The 12,853-nt window shown below is 55.4% G+C and overlaps 7 non-coding genes and 2 pseudogenes across 7 annotated transcripts; all 9 read right to left on the reverse strand.

Moving 5' to 3' along the window:
• Positions 1-1,559: 1,559 nt before the first annotated feature.
• LOC141053426 (5S ribosomal RNA) lies at positions 1,560-1,679 on the reverse strand. The gene has a single exon (XR_012221161.1). It is a non-coding gene; the product is annotated as a 5S ribosomal RNA (ribosomal RNA).
• A 1,077-nt stretch (positions 1,680-2,756) lies between these two features.
• On the reverse strand, positions 2,757-2,875 carry LOC141053290 (5S ribosomal RNA). Its single transcript, XR_012221039.1, has one exon. It is a non-coding gene; the product is annotated as a 5S ribosomal RNA (ribosomal RNA).
• A 1,035-nt stretch (positions 2,876-3,910) lies between these two features.
• LOC141053559 (5S ribosomal RNA) lies at positions 3,911-4,020 on the reverse strand (annotated as a pseudogene).
• Positions 4,021-4,674: 654 nt separating this feature from the next.
• On the reverse strand, positions 4,675-4,793 carry LOC141053318 (5S ribosomal RNA). Its single transcript, XR_012221063.1, has one exon. It is a non-coding gene; the product is annotated as a 5S ribosomal RNA (ribosomal RNA).
• A 2,341-nt stretch (positions 4,794-7,134) lies between these two features.
• On the reverse strand, positions 7,135-7,254 carry LOC141053427 (5S ribosomal RNA). The gene has a single exon (XR_012221162.1). It is a non-coding gene; the product is annotated as a 5S ribosomal RNA (ribosomal RNA).
• Positions 7,255-8,331: 1,077 nt separating this feature from the next.
• LOC141053289 (5S ribosomal RNA) lies at positions 8,332-8,450 on the reverse strand. The gene has a single exon (XR_012221038.1). It is a non-coding gene; the product is annotated as a 5S ribosomal RNA (ribosomal RNA).
• A 1,035-nt stretch (positions 8,451-9,485) lies between these two features.
• On the reverse strand, positions 9,486-9,595 carry LOC141053560 (5S ribosomal RNA; annotated as a pseudogene).
• A 654-nt stretch (positions 9,596-10,249) lies between these two features.
• Positions 10,250-10,368, reverse strand: LOC141053356 (5S ribosomal RNA). The gene has a single exon (XR_012221098.1). It is a non-coding gene; the product is annotated as a 5S ribosomal RNA (ribosomal RNA).
• Positions 10,369-12,709: 2,341 nt separating this feature from the next.
• Positions 12,710-12,829, reverse strand: LOC141053428 (5S ribosomal RNA). The gene has a single exon (XR_012221163.1). It is a non-coding gene; the product is annotated as a 5S ribosomal RNA (ribosomal RNA).
• Positions 12,830-12,853: the final 24 nt, after the last annotated feature.

Raw genomic sequence — 12,853 nt, forward strand, 5'->3', positions numbered from 1 at the left:
GTCCACGCAGGGACTCAACAATCTTAACCCAATATAGTTTCACTTAGCCTTCCAGGGACTGCTGGGTTCGGTAGCGTGGCCGCGTTGAGGTCGCTGAGGCGGCTGTCCTGAGGAAAGTGATGTCGGTGGGGGCAACAGGCCCTGAAGAAAATAATACCGTTGGGGGGCAACAAGCCCTGAAGAAAACGAGGACGTTGGGGCGCAACAGGTCCTGAAGAAAACGGGGATGTTGGGGCGCAACAGGCCCTGAAGGAAACGCTGCCGCTGGGGCGCAACAAGCCCTGAAGGAAACGCTGCCGCTGGGGCGCAACAGGCCCTGAAGGAAACGGGGACATTGGGGCGCAACAGGCCCTGAAGATAACGCTGCCGCTGGGGCGCAACAGGCCCTGAAGGAAACGCTGCCGCTGGGGCGCAACAGGCCCTGAAGAAAACGCCTCCGCTGGGGCACAACAGACCCTGAAGAAAACGCTGCCGCTGGGGTGCAACAGACCCTGAAGAAAACACTGCCGCTGGGGCGCAACAGGCCCTGAAGAAAGCAATGCCGTTGGGTCTCAACAGGCCCTGAAGTAAATGATGGAGGTGGCGCGCGGTGATGACGCAGTTCCCCAGAAAGGCCTGTAGCCGTCCTTTACCAAGGAGTCTCTTCCTAAGCCAGGGTAGCGAGCTTTTAATCCCGCCTGTGACAAGGTGGCGTATCTTGAGGCCAATGGTGGCCGGGTCGGCGTGATGGGGGAAGGCTGGGGGGAAGGGCCCAGATCTCTGAGGCCTGGTTACCGGTACTCACGGCCACAACCGGTGGTATAGTTCCTCTCTCTCTAAGGCGGGGTTTAGCGGGGATAATTCTCTCAGAACGGGAGCGGGGAGCAGTCTCTGGGCACAGTCTCTCACGTCTCTCTTGTCGGTAAATCGGCCGCTTTCTCCTCGCAGGCTCCTCTCGGTACCCCTGCAAGTCACCCTGTGTCCTGCCTTCACTCCCTCTCTTCCCCAACTGCCACTTCAGCGCGTCCCCTGCTCCTTTTACCCTAGCCCCTCCCCCTGTTGCCCTGACAACCTCAGTCGCATGTCTCCCTTTGTAATTCCCCTGTTGTGCTTCCTTCAATAACTCTGATGGCGGTCCCCTTGGTTCCGGCCCAAACACTATATGGGGGTCCTCCTCCCCACACTAGTACTGAATTTGGGTCCTGGGCAGCCGTCTGATTGGGTTAGTTACACAAGCTTCTTTGCAGAAGAAGACGTTACTTCTGCCAGCCGGCCGGCCGGCCTCTAAAGATCATCCCCTGGGCGCCCGCTGAATGCCTGGCCCCTTAACGGCCCAGGATGCTTATGACGCCTTCATTTCCAGAAGGCAGGCCGAGGGGTCAATAAGCACTCTTAGCTGCGGCAAGGAGCTTGGTGTGAGGCATGCGAGGAGGCGTGGTAGCGTCCCTAGCTGCAAACCATCTCAGAGGCATCAGAGGCATTATGCGGCTTGGGGCTTCCAGCTTAGGTAATGTTGGTGTCTGATAAGGCGCCCCTGTATACTAGCCGAGCTGGGCCAGGGAGCAAAATGTCATCAAAATGGTCTACAGCACTCGGTGTTCCCAGGAGGTCTCCCATCCAAGTACTGTCCAAGCCCATCCCCGCTTTGCTTCCGAGTTCGGACGAGATCGGGCGTATCCAGGGTGGTATGGCCAGTAGACACGGCTTGGTCCATCGCCTGGCCAGCCTGCCTCAGGCTCGCATGGTGGCGAGAACTCTGACCATGTGGAGGCGGGCTCCGAAGGGCCGATGCAAAGGCTGGGCCGCCCCTACAGTCTTTGTTTGTTTTGCAGTGAAACCACGCGCCGCAGCAGGGCCCGAGCATCATTTGTCTTTAAATATGGCTCCACGCAGGGTCTCCTGCAGGCTAAACCATTCATCTGGGGGGACGTGACAGAAGGCGCAAGCTGGAGCAGCCGCAACTTGAGGCGGATTGAGACGTCCAGGAGCGAATGAAGGAAGAGGGTGAGATAGAATCATAGAATCTTAGAGTTGGAAGGGACCTCCTGGGCCATCTGGTCCAACCCCCTGCTCAAAGCAGGATTCGCTAAATCATCCCAGTCAGATGTCTGTACAGCCTCTGTTTGAAGACTTCCATTGAAGGAGAACTCACCACTTCTCGTGGCAGCCTGTTCCACTCATTGATCACTCTAACTGTTAAAAAAAATTTTCTAATATCTAATCTGTGTCTCCTCCCATTCAGTTTCATCACATTGCTTCTAGTCTTTCCTTGTGCAAATGAGAATAAAGTTGATCCTTCTACAATGTGACAGCCCTTTAGATATTTGTAGACAGCTATTAAGTCTCCTCTCAGTCTTCTCTTTTGCAAACTAAACATTCCCAAATCCTGCAACCTTTCCTCATAAGACAGGGTTTGCAGACCGGTCACCATTCTGGTTGCCAGTGACTGTGTGCTGCTCTTCAGGGGGGTCGTGTTGCCTGCAAAGGTGTCCTGCTTGCTTCGGCCTGTAAACTGGCCTCCAGGTTGCCGGCGGATGCCCCCAAGCCCGCGGGAGGCGCTGGTCCTGTTGAAAGGAAGCCTAGTATTAAAAGTAAATAAGCAACAATGCTGGAGGCCCACGGTGATGAGAAGGATGCTGGCAGTTTGCACGGACGAAATAGCGCAAGAGAGAAAGCAAATGAAAAGAGGAAAGAAGCATGTGTGCCCTTGTGAAAGGGAATGGAAAAAAGGCATAGAGGACAGTGACCCCTGCTGGTGGAAGGAAGGAAAAAGCAAAAGCCTACAGCACCTGGTATTCCCAGGCGGTCTCCCATCCAAGTACTAACCAGGCCCGACCCTGCTTAGCTTCCGAGATCAGACGAGATCGGTCGTGTTCAGGGTGGTGTGGCCGTAGGCAGAGACAGGCTTCTCACTTGCTGCTTTTCTACTATGCAGTCTGGCTGCCGGCAGCCCTGTCCAGTGCTCAGCAAGAAAAAAATGCAGAGCTGGAAATGAACCCGGTCTAAAGGAGCGCACCTGTTCCTTAATCACGCCTGGCTGGCGCTCCTTTTTGGACTGTCTCACTTATCGCCAGTGCTCAGCAAGAGGCCCTTTTGTAATTTCCTTTGTCTTCACTTTTTTGCTGGCTCTCTTAAAGGGGTTGTAGGCAGAACGCCCCGCTCAGAGCCGCTGAGCTCACTGATCGGCTGCTGACGTGACGTCAGCGTCGCAGCCAATGCCACAGACCTGGAGCAGCGGTGAGACTCTCCGGTGGACCCGGGTAGGGTGAGTACAGGGCGGTTTGTTGCTTTCTAAAAGCCTGCAACCTGGGAAGAACGTTTAATGAAAGGGAACAACCCCTTTGACTGTCTGCAGCGCGCCACACCTAGGAAGCGCACAGTCACTTGCAAGCGAGCACGCACATATGCTTGCACATGGCCACACCTCCTATTTGCCCCTGCAGCCTCAGCGCCAGCAAGTGTCAGACTGTCCTGTCTGTCTTATTATCATTAATATTTGCGTGCCTTAGCAGGAAAATACCCCCAATTCCCTCCCGCTCCTTCCTAGTACTGAATTTGGGTCCTGGGCAGCCGTTTGATTGGGTTAGTTACACAAGCTTCTTTGCAGAAGAAGACGTTACTTCTGCCGGCCGGACGTCCTCTAAAAATCATCCCCTGGGCGCCCGCTGAATGCCTGGCCCCTTAACGGCCCAGGATGCTTATGACGCCATCATTTCCAGAAGGCAGGCTGAGGGATCAATAAGCACTCTTAGCCGCGGTAAGGAGCTCGGTGTGAGGCATGCGAGGAGGCGTGGTAGCGTCCCTAGCTGCAAACCATCTCAGAGGCATCAGAGGCATTATGCGGCTTGGGGCTTCCAGCTTATGTTGGTGTCTGATAAGGCGCCCCTGTATACTAGCCGAGCTGGGCCAGGGAGCAAAATGTCATCAAAATGGTCTACAGCACTCGGTGTTCCCAGGAGGTCTACCATCCAAGTACTGTCCAAGCCCATCCCCGCTTTGCTTCCGAGTTCGGGCGTATCCAGGGTGGTATGGCCAGTAGACACGGCTTGGTCCATCGCCTGGCCAGCCTGCCTCAGGCTCGCGTGGTGGCGAGAACTCTGACCATGTGGAGGCGGGCTCCGAAGGGCCGATGCAAAGGCTGGGCCGACCCTACAGTCTTTGTTTGTTTTGCAGTGAAACCACGCGCCGCAGCAGGGCCCGAGCATCATTTGTCTTTAAATATGGCTCCACGCAGGGTCTCCTGCAGGATAAACCATTCATCTGGGGGGACGTGACAGAAGGAGCAAGCTTGAGGAGCCGCAACTTGAGGCGGATTGAGACGTCCAGGAGCGAATGAAGGAAGAGGGTGAGATGGTTGCCAGTGACTGTGTGCTGCTCTTCAGGGGGGTCTTGTTGCCTGCAAAGGTGTCCTGCTTGCTTCGGCCTGTAAACTGGCCTCCAGGTTGCCGGCAGATGCCCCCAAGCCCGCGGGAGGCGCTGGTCCTGTTGAAAGGAAGCCTAGTATTAAAAGTAAATAAGCAACAATGCTGGAGGACCACGGTGATGAGAAGGATGCTGGCAGTTTGCACGGACGAAATAGCGCAAGAGAGAAAGCAAATGAAAAGAGGAAAGAAGCATGTGTGCCCTTGTGAAAGGGAATGGAAAAAAGGAATAGAGGACAGTGACCCCTGCTGGTGGAAGGAAGGAAAAAGCAAAAGCCTACAGCACCTGGTATTCCCAGGCGGTCTCCCATCCAAGTACTAACCAGGCCCGACCCTGCTTAGCTTCCAAGATCAGACGAGATCAGGCGTGTTCAGGGTGGTGTGGCCGTAGGCAGAGACAAGCTTCTCACTTGCTGCTTTTCTACTATGCAGTCTGGCTGCCGGCTGCCCTGTCCAGTGCTCAGCAAGAAAAAATTGCAGAGCTGGAAATGAACCCGGTCTAAAGGAGCGCACCTGTTCCTTAATCACGCCTGGCTGGCGCTCCTTTTTGGACTGTCTCACTTATCGCCAGTGCTCAGCAAGAGGCCCTTTTGTAATTTCCTTTCTCTTCACTTTTTTGCTGGCTCTCTTAAAGGGGTTGTAGGCAGAACGCCCCGCTCAGAGCCGCTGAGCTCACTGATCGGCTGCTGACGTGACATCAGCGTCGCAGCCAATGCCACAGACCTGGAGCAGCAGTGAGACTCTCCGGTGGACCCGGGTAGGGTGAGTACAGGGCGGTTTGTTGCTTTCTAAAAGCCTGCAACCTGGGAAGAACATTTAATGAAAGGGAACAACCCCTTTGACTGTCTGCAGCGCGCCACACCTAGGAAGCGCACAGTCACTTGCAAGCGAGCACGCACATATGCTTGCACATGGCCACATCTCCTATTTGCCCCTGCAGCCTCAGCGCCAGCAAGTGTCAGACTGTCCTGTCTGTCTTATTATCATTAATATTTGCGTGCCTTAGCAGGAAAATGCCCCCAATTCCCTCCCGCTCCTTCCTAGTGTAGGGTCGGACAGGTTCGCAGGATGCAGTGACGAGACACTAAACGAATGGTGGTTTTCGAAATTACTTTTATAAAACCCTAGCCGAAGGGCTAGGCTGAACAAAACAAGGAATAAGTACAACACCAACAGTCCACGCAGGGACTCAACAATCTTAACCCAATATAGTTTCACTTAGCCTTCCAGGGACTGCTGGGTTCTGTAGCGTGGCCGCGTTGAGGTCGCTGAGGCGGCTGTCCTGAGGAAAGTGATGTCGGTGGGGGCAACAGGCCCTGAAGAAAATAATTCCGTTGGGGGGCAACAAGCCCTGAAGAAAACGAGGACGTTGGGGCGCAACAGGTCCTGAAGAAAACGGGGACGTTGGGGCGCAACAGGCCCTGAAGGAAACGCTGCCGCTGGGGCGCAACAAGCCCTGAAGGAAACGCTGCCGCTGGGGCGCAACAGGCCCTGAAGGAAACGGGGACATTGGGGCGCAACAGGCCCTGAAGATAACGCTGCCGCTGGGGCGCAACAGGCCCTGAAGGAAACGCTGCCGCTGGGGCGCAACAGGCCCTGAAGAAAACGCCTCCGCTGGGGCACAACAGGCCCTGAAGAAAACGCTGCCGCTGGGGTGCAACAGGCCCTGAAGAAAACACTGCCGCTGGGGCGCAACAGGCCCTGAAGAAAGCAATGCCGTTGGGTCTCAACAGGCCCTGAAGTAAATGATGGAGGTGGCGTGCGGTGATGACGCAGTTCCCCAGAAAGGCCTGTAGCCGTCCTTTACCAAGGAGTCTCTTCCTAAGCCAGGGTAGCGAGCCTTTAATCCCGCCTGTGACAAGGTGGCGTATCTTGAGGCCAATGGTGGCCGGGTCGGCGTGATGGGGGAAGGCTGGGGGGAAGGGCCCAGATCTCTGAGGCCTGGTTACCGGTACTCACGGCCACAACCGGAGGTATAGTTCCTCTCTCTCTAAGGCGGGGTTTAGCGGGGATAATTCTCTCAGAACGGGAGCGGGGAGCAGTCTCTGGGCACAGTCTCTCACGTCTCTCTTGTCGGTAAATCGGCCGCTTTCTCCTCGCAGGCTCCTCTCGGTACCCCTGCAAGTCACCCTGTGTCCTGCCTTCACTCCCTCTCTTCCCCAACTGCCACTTCAGCGCGTCCCCTGCTCCTTTTACCCTAGCCCCTCCCCCTGTTGCCCTGACAACCTCAGTCGCATGTCTCCCTTTGTAATTCCCCTGTTGTGCTTCCTTCAATAACTCTGATGGCGGTCCCCTTGGTTCCGGCCCAAACACTATATGGGGGTCCTCCTCCCCACACTAGTACTGAATTTGGGTCCTGGGCAGCCGTCTGATTGGGTTAGTTACACAAGCTTCTTTGCAGAAGAAGACGTTACTTCTGCCAGCCGGCCGGCCGGCCTCTAAAGATCATCCCCTGGGCGCCCGCTGAATGCCTGGCCCCTTAACGGCCCAGGATGCTTATGACGCCTTCATTTCCAGAAGGCAGGCCGAGGGGTCAATAAGCACTCTTAGCTGCGGCAAGGAGCTTGGTGTGAGGCATGCGAGGAGGCGTGGTAGCGTCCCTAGCTGCAAACCATCTCAGAGGCATCAGAGGCATTATGCGGCTTGGGGCTTCCAGCTTAGGTAATGTTGGTGTCTGATAAGGCGCCCCTGTATACTAGCCGAGCTGGGCCAGGGAGCAAAATGTCATCAAAATGGTCTACAGCACTCGGTGTTCCCAGGAGGTCTCCCATCCAAGTACTGTCCAAGCCCATCCCCGCTTTGCTTCCGAGTTCGGACGAGATCGGGCGTATCCAGGGTGGTATGGCCAGTAGACACGGCTTGGTCCATCGCCTGGCCAGCCTGCCTCAGGCTCGCATGGTGGCGAGAACTCTGACCATGTGGAGGCGGGCTCCGAAGGGCCGATGCAAAGGCTGGGCCGCCCCTACAGTCTTTGTTTGTTTTGCAGTGAAACCACGCGCCGCAGCAGGGCCCGAGCATCATTTGTCTTTAAATATGGCTCCACGCAGGGTCTCCTGCAGGCTAAACCATTCATCTGGGGGGACGTGACAGAAGGCGCAAGCTGGAGCAGCCGCAACTTGAGGCGGATTGAGACGTCCAGGAGCGAATGAAGGAAGAGGGTGAGATAGAATCATAGAATCGTAGAGTTGGAAGGGACCTCCTGGGCCATCTGGTCCAACCCCCTGCTCAAAGCAGGATTCGCTAAATCATCCCAGTCAGATGTCTGTCCAGCCTCTGTTTGAAGACTTCCATTGAAGGAGAACTCACCACTTCTCGTGGCAGCCTGTTCCACTCATTGATCACTCTAACTGTTAAAAAATTTTTTCTAATATCTAATCTGTGTCTCCTCCCATTCAGTTTCATCCCATTGCTTCTAGTCTTTCCTTGTGCAAATGAGAATAAAGTTGATCCTTCTACAATGTGACAGCCCTTTAGATATTTGTAGACAGCTATTAAGTCTCCTCTCAGTCTTCTCTTTTGCAAACTAAACATTCCCAAATCCTGCAACCTTTCCTCATAAGACAGGGTTTGCAGACCGGTCACCATTCTGGTTGCCAGTGACTGTGTGCTGCTCTTCAGGGGGGTCGTGTTGCCTGCAAAGGTGTCCTGCTTGCTTCGGCCTGTAAACTGGCCTCCAGGTTGCCGGCGGATGCCCCCAAGCCCGCGGGAGGCGCTGGTCCTGTTGAAAGGAAGCCTAGTATTAAAAGTAAATAAGCAACAATGCTGGAGGCCCACGGTGATGAGAAGGATGCTGGCAGTTTGCACGGACGAAATAGCGCAAGAGAGAAAGCAAATGAAAAGAGGAAAGAAGCATGTGTGCCCTTGTGAAAGGGAATGGAAAAAAGGCATAGAGGACAGTGACCCCTGCTGGTGGAAGGAAGGAAAAAGCAAAAGCCTACAGCACCTGGTATTCCCAGGCGGTCTCCTATCCAAGTACTAACCAGGCCCGACCCTGCTTAGCTTCCGAGATCAGACGAGATCGGGCGTGTTCAGGGTGGTGTGGCCGTAGGCAGAGACAGGCTTCTCACTTGCTGCTTTTCTACTATGCAGTCTGGCTGCCGGCTGCCCTGTCCAGTGCTCAGCAAGAAAAAAATGCAGAGCTGGAAATGAACCCGGTCTAAAGGAGCGCACCTGTTCCTTAATCACGCCTGGCTGGCGCTCCTTTTTGGACTGTCTCACTTATCGCCAGTGCTCAGCAAGAGGCCCTTTTGTAATTTCCTTTCTCTTCACTTTTTTGCTGGCTCTCTTAAAGGGGTTGTAGGCAGAACGCCCCGCTCAGAGCCGCTGAGCTCACTGATCGGCTGCTGACGTGACGTCAGCGTCGCAGCCAATGCCACAGACCTGGAGCAGCGGTGAGACTCTCCGGTGGACCCGGGTAGGGTGAGTACAGGGCGGTTTGTTGCTTTCTAAAAGCCTGCAACCTGGGAAGAACGTTTAATGAAAGGGAACAACCCCTTTGACTGTCTGCAGCGCGCCACACCTAGGAAGCGCACAGTCACTTGCAAGCGAGCACGCACATATGCTTGCACATGGCCACACCTCCTATTTGCCCCTGCAGCCTCAGCGCCAGCAAGTGTCAGACTGTCCTGTCTGTCTTATTATCATTAATATTTGCGTGCCTTAGCAGGAAAATACCCCCAATTCCCTCCCGCTCCTTCCTAGTACTGAATTTGGGTCCTGGGCAGCCGTTTGATTGGGTTAGTTACACAAGCTTCTTTGCAGAAGAAGACGTTACTTCTGCCGGCCGGACGTCCTCTAAAAATCATCCCCTGGGCGCCCGCTGAATGCCTGGCCCCTTAACGGCCCAGGATGCTTATGACGCCATCATTTCCAGAAGGCAGGCTGAGGGATCAATAAGCACTCTTAGCCGCGGCAAGGAGCTCGGTGTGAGGCATGCGAGGAGGCGTGGTAGCGTCCCTAGCTGCAAACCATCTCAGAGGCATCAGAGGCATTATGCGGCTTGGGGCTTCCAGCTTATGTTGGTGTCTGATAAGGCGCCCCTGTATACTAGCCGAGCTGGGCCAGGGAGCAAAATGTCATCAAAATGGTCTACAGCACTCGGTGTTCCCAGGAGGTCTACCATCCAAGTACTGTCCAAGCCCATCCCCGCTTTGCTTCCGAGTTCGGGCGTATCCAGGGTGGTATGGCCAGTAGACACGGCTTGGTCCATCGCCTGGCCAGCCTGCCTCAGGCTCGCGTGGTGGCGAGAACTCTGACCATGTGGAGGCGGGCTCCGAAGGGCCGATGCAAAGGCTGGGCCGACCCTACAGTCTTTGTTTGTTTTGCAGTGAAACCACGCGCCGCAGCAGGGCCCGAGCATCATTTGTCTTTAAATATGGCTCCACGCAGGGTCTCCTGCAGGATAAACCATTCATCTGGGGGGACGTGACAGAAGGAGCAAGCTTGAGCAGCCGCAACTTGAGGCGGATTGAGACGTCCAGGAGCGAATGAAGGAAGAGGGTGAGATGGTTGCCAGTGACTGTGTGCTGCTCTTCAGGGGGGTCTTGTTGCCTGCAAAGGTGTCCTGCTTGCTTCGGCCTGTAAACTGGCCTCCAGGTTGCCGGCGGATGCCCCCAAGCCCGCGGGAGGCGCTGGTCCTGTTGAAAGGAAGCCTAGTATTAAAAGTAAATAAGCAACAATGCTGGAGGACCACGGTGATGAGAAGGATGCTGGCAGTTTGCACGGACGAAATAGCGCAAGAGAGAAAGCAAATGAAAAGAGGAAAGAAGCATGTGTGCCCTTGTGAAAGGGAATGGAAAAAAGGAATAGAGGACAGTGACCCCTGCTGGTGGAAGGAAGGAAAAAGCAAAAGCCTACAGCACCTGGTATTCCCAGGCGGTCTCCCATCCAAGTACTAACCAGGCCCAACCCTGCTTAGCTTCCGAGATCAGACGAGATCGGGCGTGTTCAGGGTGGTGTGGCCGTAGGCAGAGACAAGCTTCTCACTTGCTGCTTTTCTACTATGCAGTCTGGCTGCCGGCTGCCCTGTCCAGTGCTCAGCAAGAAAAAATTGCAGAGCTGGAAATGAACCCGGTCTAAAGGAGCGCACCTGTTCCTTAATCACGCCTGGCTGGCGCTCCTTTTTGGACTGTCTCACTTATCGCCAGTGCTCAGCAAGAGGCCCTTTTGTAATTTCCTTTCTCTTCACTTTTTTGCTGGCTCTCTTAAAGGGGTTGTAGGCAGAACGCCCCGCTCAGAGCCGCTGAGCTCACTGATCGGCTGCTGACTTGACATCAGCGTCGCAGCCAATGCCACAGACCTGGAGCAGCAGTGAGACTCTCCGGTGGACCCGGGTAGGGTGAGTACAGGGCGGTTTGTTGCTTTCTAAAAGCCTGCAACCTGGGAAGAACATTTAATGAAAGGGAACAACCCCTTTGACTGTCTGCAGCGCGCCACACCTAGGAAGCGCACAGTCACTTGCAAGCGAGCACGCACATATGCTTGCACATGGCCACACCTCCTATTTGCCCCTGCAGCCTCAGCGCCAGCAAGTGTCAGACTGTCCTGTCTGTCTTATTATCATTAATATTTGCGTGCCTTAGCAGGAAAATGCCCCCAATTCCCTCCCGCTCCTTCCTAGTGTAGGGTCGGACAGGTTCGCAGGATGCAGTGACGAGACACTAAACGAATGGTGGTTTTCGAAATTACTTTTATAAAACCCTAGCCGAAGGGCTAGGCTGAACAAAACAAGGAATAAGTACAACACCAACAGTCCACGCAGGGACTCAACAATCTTAACCCAATATAGTTTCACTTAGCCTTCCAGGGACTGCTGGGTTCGGTAGCGTGGCCGCGTTGAGGTCGCTGAGGCGGCTGTCCTGAGGAAAGTGATGTCGGTGGGGGCAACAGGCCCTGAAGAAAATAATTCCGTTGGGGGGCAACAAGCCCTGAAGAAAACGAGGACGTTGGGGCGCAACAGGTCCTGAAGAAAACGGGGACGTTGGGGCGCAACAGGCCCTGAAGGAAACGCTGCCGCTGGGGCGCAACAAGCCCTGAAGGAAACGCTGCCGCTGGGGCGCAACAGGCCCTGAAGGAAACGGGGACATTGGGGCGCAACAGGCCCTGAAGATAACGCTGCCGCTGGGGCGCAACAGGCCCTGAAGGAAACGCTGCCGCTGGGGCGCAACAGGCCCTGAAGAAAACGCCTCCGCTGGGGCACAACAGGCCCTGAAGAAAACGCTGCCGCTGGGGTGCAACAGGCCCTGAAGAAAACACTGCCGCTGGGGCGCAACAGGCCCTGAAGAAAGCAATGCCGTTGGGTCTCAACAGGCCCTGAAGTAAATGATGGAGGTGGCGTGCGGTGATGACGCAGTTCCCCAGAAAGGCCTGTAGCCGTCCTTTACCAAGGAGTCTCTTCCTAAGCCAGGGTAGCGAGCCTTTAATCCCGCCTGTGACAAGGTGGCGTATCTTGAGGCCAATGGTGGCCGGGTCGGCGTGATGGGGGAAGGCTGGGGGGAAGGGCCCAGATCTCTGAGGCCTGGTTACCGGTACTCACGGCCACAACCGGAGGTATAGTTCCTCTCTCTCTAAGGCGGGGTTTAGCGGGGATAATTCTCTCAGAACGGGAGCGGGGAGCAGTCTCTGGGCACAGTCTCTCACGTCTCTCTTGTCGGTAAATCGGCCGCTTTCTCCTCGCAGGCTCCTCTCGGTACCCCTGCAAGTCACCCTGTGTCCTGCCTTCACTCCCTCTCTTCCCCAACTGCCACTTCAGCGCGTCCCCTGCTCCTTTTACCCTAGCCCCTCCCCCTGTTGCCCTGACAACCTCAGTCGCATGTCTCCCTTTGTAATTCCCCTGTTGTGCTTCCTTCAATAACTCTGATGGCGGTCCCCTTGGTTCCGGCCCAAACACTATATGGGGGTCCTCCTCCCCACACTAGTACTGAATTTGGGTCCTGGGCAGCCGTCTGATTGGGTTAGTTACACAAGCTTCTTTGCAGAAGAAGACGTTACTTCTGCCAGCCGGCCGGCCGGCCTCTAAAGATCATCCCCTGGGCGCCCGCTGAATGCCTGGCCCCTTAACGGCCCAGGATGCTTATGACGCCTTCATTTCCAGAAGGCAGGCCGAGGGGTCAATAAGCACTCTTAGCTGCGGCAAGGAGCTTGGTGTGAGGCATGCGAGGAGGCGTGGTAGCGTCCCTAGCTGCAAACCATCTCAGAGGCATCAGAGGCATTATGCGGCTTGGGGCTTCCAGCTTAGGTAATGTTGGTGTCTGATAAGGCGCCCCTGTATACTAGCCGAGCTGGGCCAGGGAGCAAAATGTCATCAAAATGGTCTACAGCACTCGGTGTTCCCAGGAGGTCTCCCATCCAAGTACTGTCCAAGCCCATCCCCGCTTTGCTTCCGAGTTCGGACGAGATCGGGCGTATCCAGGGTGGTATGGCCAGTAGACACGGCTTGGTCCATCGCCTGGCCA

Source organism: Dendrobates tinctorius, unplaced genomic scaffold (genome assembly GCF_039654945.1).
Source record: "Dendrobates tinctorius isolate UK_male_01 unplaced genomic scaffold, ASM3965494v1 ptg000165l, whole genome shotgun sequence".
NCBI classification, from domain to species: Eukaryota; Metazoa; Chordata; class Amphibia; order Anura; family Dendrobatidae; genus Dendrobates; species Dendrobates tinctorius.